The sequence below is a fragment of the Chrysochloris asiatica genome, unplaced genomic scaffold (assembly GCF_000296735.1).
Source record: "Chrysochloris asiatica unplaced genomic scaffold, ChrAsi1.0 scaffold00021, whole genome shotgun sequence".
NCBI classification, from domain to species: Eukaryota; Metazoa; Chordata; class Mammalia; order Afrosoricida; family Chrysochloridae; genus Chrysochloris; species Chrysochloris asiatica.
The window spans coordinates 590,844-598,884 of NW_006408539.1; the positions used below are offsets into that span (position 1 = coordinate 590,844).

An 8,041-nucleotide genomic window follows, 5' to 3' on the forward strand; every position below is an offset into this window, starting at 1 on the left:
CTTCATATGTATACGTTTTTAAAGACAATCACGCCTACTTTTTATAATTCTACTTTCACCAGGTGATCACTGTTAAGTTTCTTATATGTCTTACTAGATTTTCTTGGCATAGAAAACATACACATAATTAAGATAATTTAAAGTATAATTTTATAACAGTACATTTAAAAACAAGAACAAAATATGGAAATATCTAGGAAAACAGAAAATACTAGAAATGGCCAAAGAGGAGGAAAGCAGAAAGAGATACATTACCCTAGAGGCAAAGCAAATCCTAAAAAACACAACATACTGGTTGTATACTAACAGCTCTATGAAACTCTCAAAGAACAGATAATTCCCATTTCTAGAGAAACAACTCCAAAGTATAGAAACAAGAACCATATCTACCTGACTCTTCTCACAGGACAAGAATCATCCTCTTTTGTACAAAACCTGAATAAAGATTATGTTCAAAGTACCACAGAAATGAATAGAGAATTTAGATAGCCTAGCTAAAACAAAAACAAATGATACCTAATAATAAAATCTGTTTTAAAAATACGAGGGCAAGTAAAAAGTATTGCTGATAAGTTGTAGAAACCTTTATCAAACAAATGTGAAAATGTGAAGCTACTGTTTCTTGGCATATCGTCCATCTACTGCTATACACGTCTGAAGGCAGTCTTTCCATCTCTTGGTGTTTTTATCTTCTCCTTACCTGAAGAATTCTGTGCTCATCAATGTTGTTGTTGTTGTCGTTGTCAGGTGCCATCGAGTTGGAACCGATTCATAGCGACCCCATGCACAGCAGAACAAAACAATGTCCGATCCTGGGCCAACCCCACCACCGCTGCCACACTTGAAGCCATCAATGATGCCACCTGGCTGATCATCTCGTTGGGGGTCTTCCTCTTTTTCTCTTACCCTCCATCTTACCCAGCATGACATCCTTCTCCAACGATTGTTTCCTCCGGACAAGATGTCCAAAGTATGAGAGATGAAGCTTAGCCATCCTGGCCTCCAAGAAGCACTCTGGCTGCACTTCTTCCAAAATAGATCTATTGGGTCTTTTGGCAGTCCATGGCACTTTCAGGTGCCATCAAGTTGGTATCGACTCAGTATGCACAACAGAATGAAACACTGCCGAGTCCTGGGTCAACCTCACAATTGTTGTTATGCCTGAGCCCACTGCTGCTGCCACTGTGCCAATCCATCTCACTGGGGGTCTTCCTCTTTTTCTCCGACCCTCCATTTTACCAAACATGATATCCTTCTCCAGTGACTGGCTCCTCCTGACACAAGTCCAAAGTATGAGAGACGAAGTCTGACCACCCTGGCTTCCCAGGAACATTCTGGCTGTACGTCTTCCAACACAGATCTGTTTGTTCTTCTGGCAGCCCATGGCACTTTCAATATTCTCCTCCAAAACTATAACCCAAATTTATCAATTTTCTACAGTTTTCCTTATTATTCACTATCCAACTTTCTTATGCACATGAGGTTATTGAAAATACCAGGGCTTAAGTCAGGTATGCCTTAGTGTTCTTCATCACTTTCAAGAGGTCTTAAGCAGTAGATTTGCCTAATGCAATACGTCATTTGATTTTTTAACTGTTGCTTCCATGAGTGTTGATAGTTAATCTGAGTAAAATGAAGTCTTTGACAACTTCAATCTTTTCTCCATTTATATGGATGTTGTTTATTGGTCCATTAGCGAGGATTTTTCTTTACATTGAGATGCAACCCATACAAAAGGCTGTGGTCTTTGATCTTCATCAATAAGTATTTTAAATCCTCTTCACTTTCAGCAAGCAAGGTTGTATCATCTGCATATCATAGGCTGTTAATGAGTCTTCCTCCAATCTTGATAACACGTTTTTTCTTCATATAATCAAGCTTCTCAGATTACTTGCTCAGCATACAGATTGAATAAGCATGGTGAAAGAACACAATCCTGGCACACACATTTCCTAATTTTAAACCCTTTGGTGTTCCCTTTTCTGTTTGAACAACTGTCTCGTGGTCTGCGTACAGGTTCCTCATGAGCAAATCCTGGCACACACATTTCCTAATTTTAAACCCTTTGGTGTTCCCTTTTCTGTTTGAACAACTGTCTCGTGGTCTGTGTACAGGTTCCTCATGAGCAGAATCTAGTGCTCCGGAATACTCAACTTCACAACGTCATCCATAGCTTGTCCTGATTCACACAACTGAAAGCCTCTGTGTAGTCAATGAAGCACAGGTGAACATCTTTCAGGTATTCTCTAGTTTCAGCCAATATCCAATTGATGTCAACTGTACACCACATCAAACGATAGTTTGGGCATCCTCTGAGGATGTTCCTTCTATATGTTCTTTTTTATTTTAGGAACAAAAAGAAGTCTGAAAGGGTAAGATTAGGGCTTAGGATGGATGAGGTAACGTGTCCTAGCAAAATTCTCCTAGGACAGCCCTTGCTAACGCTGGAAGACTGACTGAGCAGGTACATTGCTGTGATGATTTTTAAAATCCTCAGAGCAACTTTGCTGGTCTTTTCCTCAGCAATGCCATTTTCCATTTTCTTAAAACTTATTTCTAATAAGATCCTAAGATTTTCCTGTATCCTTTAAGAAAGTCTCTCAAGATTATGCCTTTGAAATCCCAAAACAGTCTCCATGACCCTTTGAGCTGACCTCTCTGCCTTGAATATATAACTGACAGATATATCCTTGGAAGCTTCTGTCTTGATTTGGGCCTTTTGGTTTCTGAAGGCATCCCAATGGGACTAAGACAAGTGTATTACTGAGGGAGCTTGTCTGTAGTCATCCACTGATCACAGAAACATTTTTCAACATGCGTTCATTAGAATAAATCTGTGTATTTATGAACTGGAACCCTAGCGTCTATATTTTTTTTACTTATCCTGAAAAGCATTATGATCAAGAAGATTCGGTCTTAAAAAAAAAAAAAAAAGGAAGAATTGGTCACTATCTAAATGATCTAAATGATTGATTTCTCTTTATTTAAAAAAGGAAGAAGCAAAAGATAGCCATCTCAATGGAACCAAAAACTTCCTAGAACTTAACACCTATTCCTAATTTAATGACAAGGAAAAAAATTCTTACAAACTAAAATGGGAAGGAGACCTCTTTCGTTTCTAAAGTCTATATAAGCCAAAATCCATAGCAATCCGGTGCTGGAAGTACACATGAGCACTGTATTACGAGGGCTGTAAGCAACAGCACGATGGCGTCATACAGCTTGAAAAGACACAGACAGTCAAGTAGTATATTGAAATGCACAAAGACCTACAGCTAGAAAACCTAAAGGAAGAACACCCTCAGCCTTTTTTTCAAACTGAAAGAAGAATTGAAGAAACAAGTCAAAACTGGGGTTGCAGTCCTAAAGGATTCTATGGGCAAAATACTGACAGATGCAGAAAGTGTCCAAAGAAGATGGAAAAAAGTAGCATATGATAAAAAACCAACAGTGTTGTAGGAAGACATCCAAGCTGCACTGAAGACATTACCAAAACACAGACTCCAGGAATTGACAGAATACCCATTTCAATGTTTCAACAAACTGATATAACACTAGAAGCACTCATTAATTTGTGCCAAGAAATTTGGAAGAGATTCGTATTTATGCCCATTCCAAAGAAAGGTGACACAACAAAATGTGGAAATTACTGAAAAAAATATTACTAATATCACATGCACATGAAAGTTTGCTGAAGATCATTTTTAAATGGTTGTAGCAGCACATTGACAGGGAGCTGCCAGAAATTCAAGCTAAATTCAAATGAGGACTATCACTGCTAACGTCAGGTGGATCTCGGCTGAAAGCAAAGAATACTAGAAAGATCTTTATTTGTGCTTTATGTGCTATGCAAAGGCATTTGACTATGTGGATTATAATAAACTATGGGGAACATTGCAAAGAATGGGAATTTCAGAACACTTAATTTATGCTGTTGTGGAAGCTGTACAGGGATCATGAGAACAAGGAGAAACCGTGAGGTTTAAGATCAGAAAAAGTGTGTGTCACGGTTGTATCCTCTCACCAGACCTATTCAACCTATACGCTGAGCAAATAATCCAAGAAGCTTTACATAGTACGAAGAACTATGGCTTCAGGATTGGAGAATGTTTCTGATGCAATATGCATCAACACACCTAGCCTGCCAAAAGAGAAGAGAACATGAAGCACCTGCTATAAAAGACTAAAGAACAAAGTATGGATCATAACTCAATATAAAGAAAACAAAAATCCTCACAACTGGACCAATGAACAATGTCAGGAAAAGAACTGATTGTCGCTGTCAAGGATTTCAGTTCACTCTGATCCACAATCAACGCTCATGGAGGCAGCAGTCAGGACCTAGGTGTTACATTAAGCACAGCTCCTGCCAAAGGCCTCTTTAATGTTAAAGAATAAGGAGGTCACTTTGAAGAACTGTGGTTATTGTTGTTAAGTACCCTCCATAGCAACCCTGTATAGTTTCCAAGGAGCAGCTGGTGAGTTTGAACCACCGGTCTTGTGTTTCAAACTGACCTTGTGGTCCAGTGCTTTATCCCCCAGCACCACACCAGGACTCCACTTTGAAGAGCAAGGTCTACCTAACCACCATCAACAACAACCCCATCGTGGTATGGCACTGTGGTGCATCAGACTGCAAAGTTGTTTGAACTGCAAGGTCAGTGGTTCAAGCTTACCAGCTGCTCCTTGGAAACCCTATACAGAGTCACTGTGGGTAGGAATCAACTCAACAGCACTTAACAACCACCACCACCACCACCACCGGCTGCTCCTTGGAAACCCTATACAGGGTCACTATGGATCAGAACCAATTTGACAGCACTTAACAACAACCACCAACAGCACAACAGCCCAAGCCATGGTATTTTCAATTGCTTCATATGCATAAGAAAGCTGAACAATGAAGAAGGAAGACCAGAGAAGAATCGATGCATTTGAATTATGATTGTTTTAAGTGCTGTCAATTGGTTCTAACTTATAATGAACTTATATAGGGTCTTCCAAGGAGCTGTTGGTGGGTCTGAACTGCCAGCCTTGTGGCTCAACCTCCAGTGCTGATCCTACAGGGCCACACTAGGAGTTACGCCTTGATAAAGAATACTGAATACATTCTTTGGACTGCCAGGACAACAAACAAATGTGGGAAGAAGTATAATCAGAACGTTCCTTAGATGTGAACATGGCAAGACTTCATCTCACACGCTCGGGTCATGCTATCAAGAGGGACCAGTCTATGAAAACAGACATCCAGCTCGGTCAGGCAGAGGGCCAGCAAGTCAGAGGTGGACTGGCCCAGTGGCTACAACAACAGGTTCAAACACAATTGTGAGGATGATGCAGGATGGGCACTGTTTCACAGTGTTGTGCATGGCGTCGCTTTCAGTCGGAGCCTACTAGAAGGCACCAGCAGCAACAACATCTACTTAAAATACATGTGCCCTGCATTCTATTTCCACTTAGGAGAGTTGCTCTTGCATATTACAGAGAATCAAGCGACGCACGAGCAGAAGTAACAGTAAATTTTGACATCGCTACAAGACCAATGGTTTTACTATACACAAGAGATGTATATATAATTAGAAAACATTCCATTCAAATCACAATGGCAACAAATCCAATAGAAGATTTAGGACTAACGATAAAATAAACATGGAAGGCCTTTACTCAGAAGACCACAGAATTTGACTCAAGACCACGTGAGAACTGAATTAACTTACAGACACAAAATGTTTCTTCATAAAAAGACTCAATGCTGCAAGAACATCAAACCTCTCCCTAAATTAATCTGACACGTAATCCAATCCCCATCACAACACAAACAGAAATCTACATTACTGTGTAATGCAGTATAAAAAATACTGTTAGATTATAAAAATATATAAGAAAAGAAAAATTTTTGAGACAGACTAACATCTGAGGAATGGCCCTTCCTCAATCATTACTTTTATCAAGCTATATTAATTTGAAAGTATGATATTGGATATAGACAAAAAAGTCAACGAAGCAAAAATGAACTAAAAAAACAGAAGCACATTTATTTAAGTTTATGACACATGCAGTATTTCAAATCCATGAAAAAGGATCAAATTCCATAAACGATGTTGGGATGATAAAATGTAATCATTGTCACCAGTATTTACTCGCAGAAGTATACACAAGAAGTCAACTTCAAAAATGGACGAAAAAACAGTTATTTAAATACTGAGTACTTTTATAGGATGAAAAGTGTCATAAAACTTTCAAGACAAATAAGACAAGGACAAAGCTTTTGCAACAGACTTAACAGAAAAAGACCTCCTATAAGACTAGCTATCCAAAATAAAACTTGGCAATGAAAGTCCAGAGCAATAATAATAACAATAAATTACATTAAAATATTCCAACAGAATTTTTAAAAAAAAATTTTTTTTAAGCTGGTAACATTCAGAATTACTGAAAGTGTAGAAAACTACCAACTAAGAGAGCAAAGTGGTACAGATGTTTTGGAAGACATCTGGCAGTTCTCATTCAAATGAAAAATACACCTCCACATCAACCCCAGCCGCTCTTTTTCCCCATCCTAGAGATTCCTTGAACAGGTAGGTCCACAAAAGTGTATGTGTAGGAATGTCAACTGCAATATGTTTACTATTGTCAAATAAATTTGACAATATTCAACAGTAGCAAATAGTTACATAAACTCAGTATCTCTACAGTGTACTATTAAGTACAGAAAAATTGAGGTAACAATTTTTTAAAATCACTTCACAAAACCATGTAAAGATATGTGTGTATGTCTGCACTTATGTATGTAAATGCATTAAAAAACCAACAAACAGGAAGGACAGATTATGATAATAAAAATTATCTCTGGAGAACAGAATGGGATTCATGGAAATCAAGGACTTTTGCTTTATTTGTATAGTTTAAACTTTTGCCATAAGATTACATTCATTTCTTTACAAATAAATGTAAAGAATAAAATGAAAATAACAAAATATTGATCTCGTAAGTATATCACTCTACTGAAAAGCCTCATGAGTAAATCATTAAGTGAAAACGGAAAATCACAAGCAAGCAGTATATACATATCAAGAGTGTGCCCAGTGTATCTGTAAAAGTTACAAAGATACCTATTTGTATAAAAGCACCTATAGGAGCCTGGCAGAGTCCACAGCTTACAGTGGTGGCCTCTGGCCAGGGAGCAGCATGGAAACGAAGGTGTTTGATGGAGCTCATATCTGTTGAAGGCATTGATCTAGTACCTGACTCTTTAACAATAAAGATGTTTTTAAGGATAACTGAAGTCATTCATTTAAAAAAAAAAGAGTCATCAGGAAGTGAGGAAAGGAGGAAAAATCCTGGTTACCAACCACAGAAAGTGTGGCATAACATACTTTGGAGCTAGGGAAATATAAATAACTCTAAATTTTCTATTTAAAGAAGCCTTCCTGGTAATTTTAGAAAGATAATCACCAACATATGGAGCCCTGGCAGGGTAGTGATTACATGTCAGCAGTTCAAATCTACCAGCCACTCCTCAAGAGAAAATGAGGCTTTCTTCTGTAAAGATTTACAGTCTCTGAAACGTTATACATGGTTGCTATGAGCCAGACCCGGCTCAACAGTACACCACCACCACCAATCGCCAGCATCAATGCTGTACTGAGTATATCTGGAAAGATGGCAATGGGCATGATGTTGTACTTCAATCTTGATACACAGCTATGCTTCCAATAACTTATTACCATGAACAAGTCAGTTTTACAAAGACATCCATGGTTAAAGTAATTCATTGCTTTTGTAAAACAAAATTTTTATAAATATTGGACAGAAAATAAATCAAGTTGATAAACTTTGTTTCTCCTGAACTAACATAAGCAGGTACATTGTAAGTATACCTACTCCTCACTTAGTGACATGTTTAGGTTTCAAAGAGCAAGTCATTAAACAAAAACTAATGTTACGCAAAAATGAAGGATGATCACAACAGATCACAAAGTGGAGGATAATTACATCATTACATACATAAATGCCCAATTACACATAACTGGGGGGGGGG

At 38.1% G+C, this 8,041-nt stretch overlaps 1 protein-coding gene across 2 annotated transcripts in view; it reads right to left on the reverse strand.

Moving 5' to 3' along the window:
- DYM (dymeclin) overlaps positions 1-8,041 on the reverse strand; it is a 429,499-nt gene that overhangs the window by 263,367 nt on the left and 158,091 nt on the right. The gene's annotated exons all lie outside the window — the stretch shown is intronic.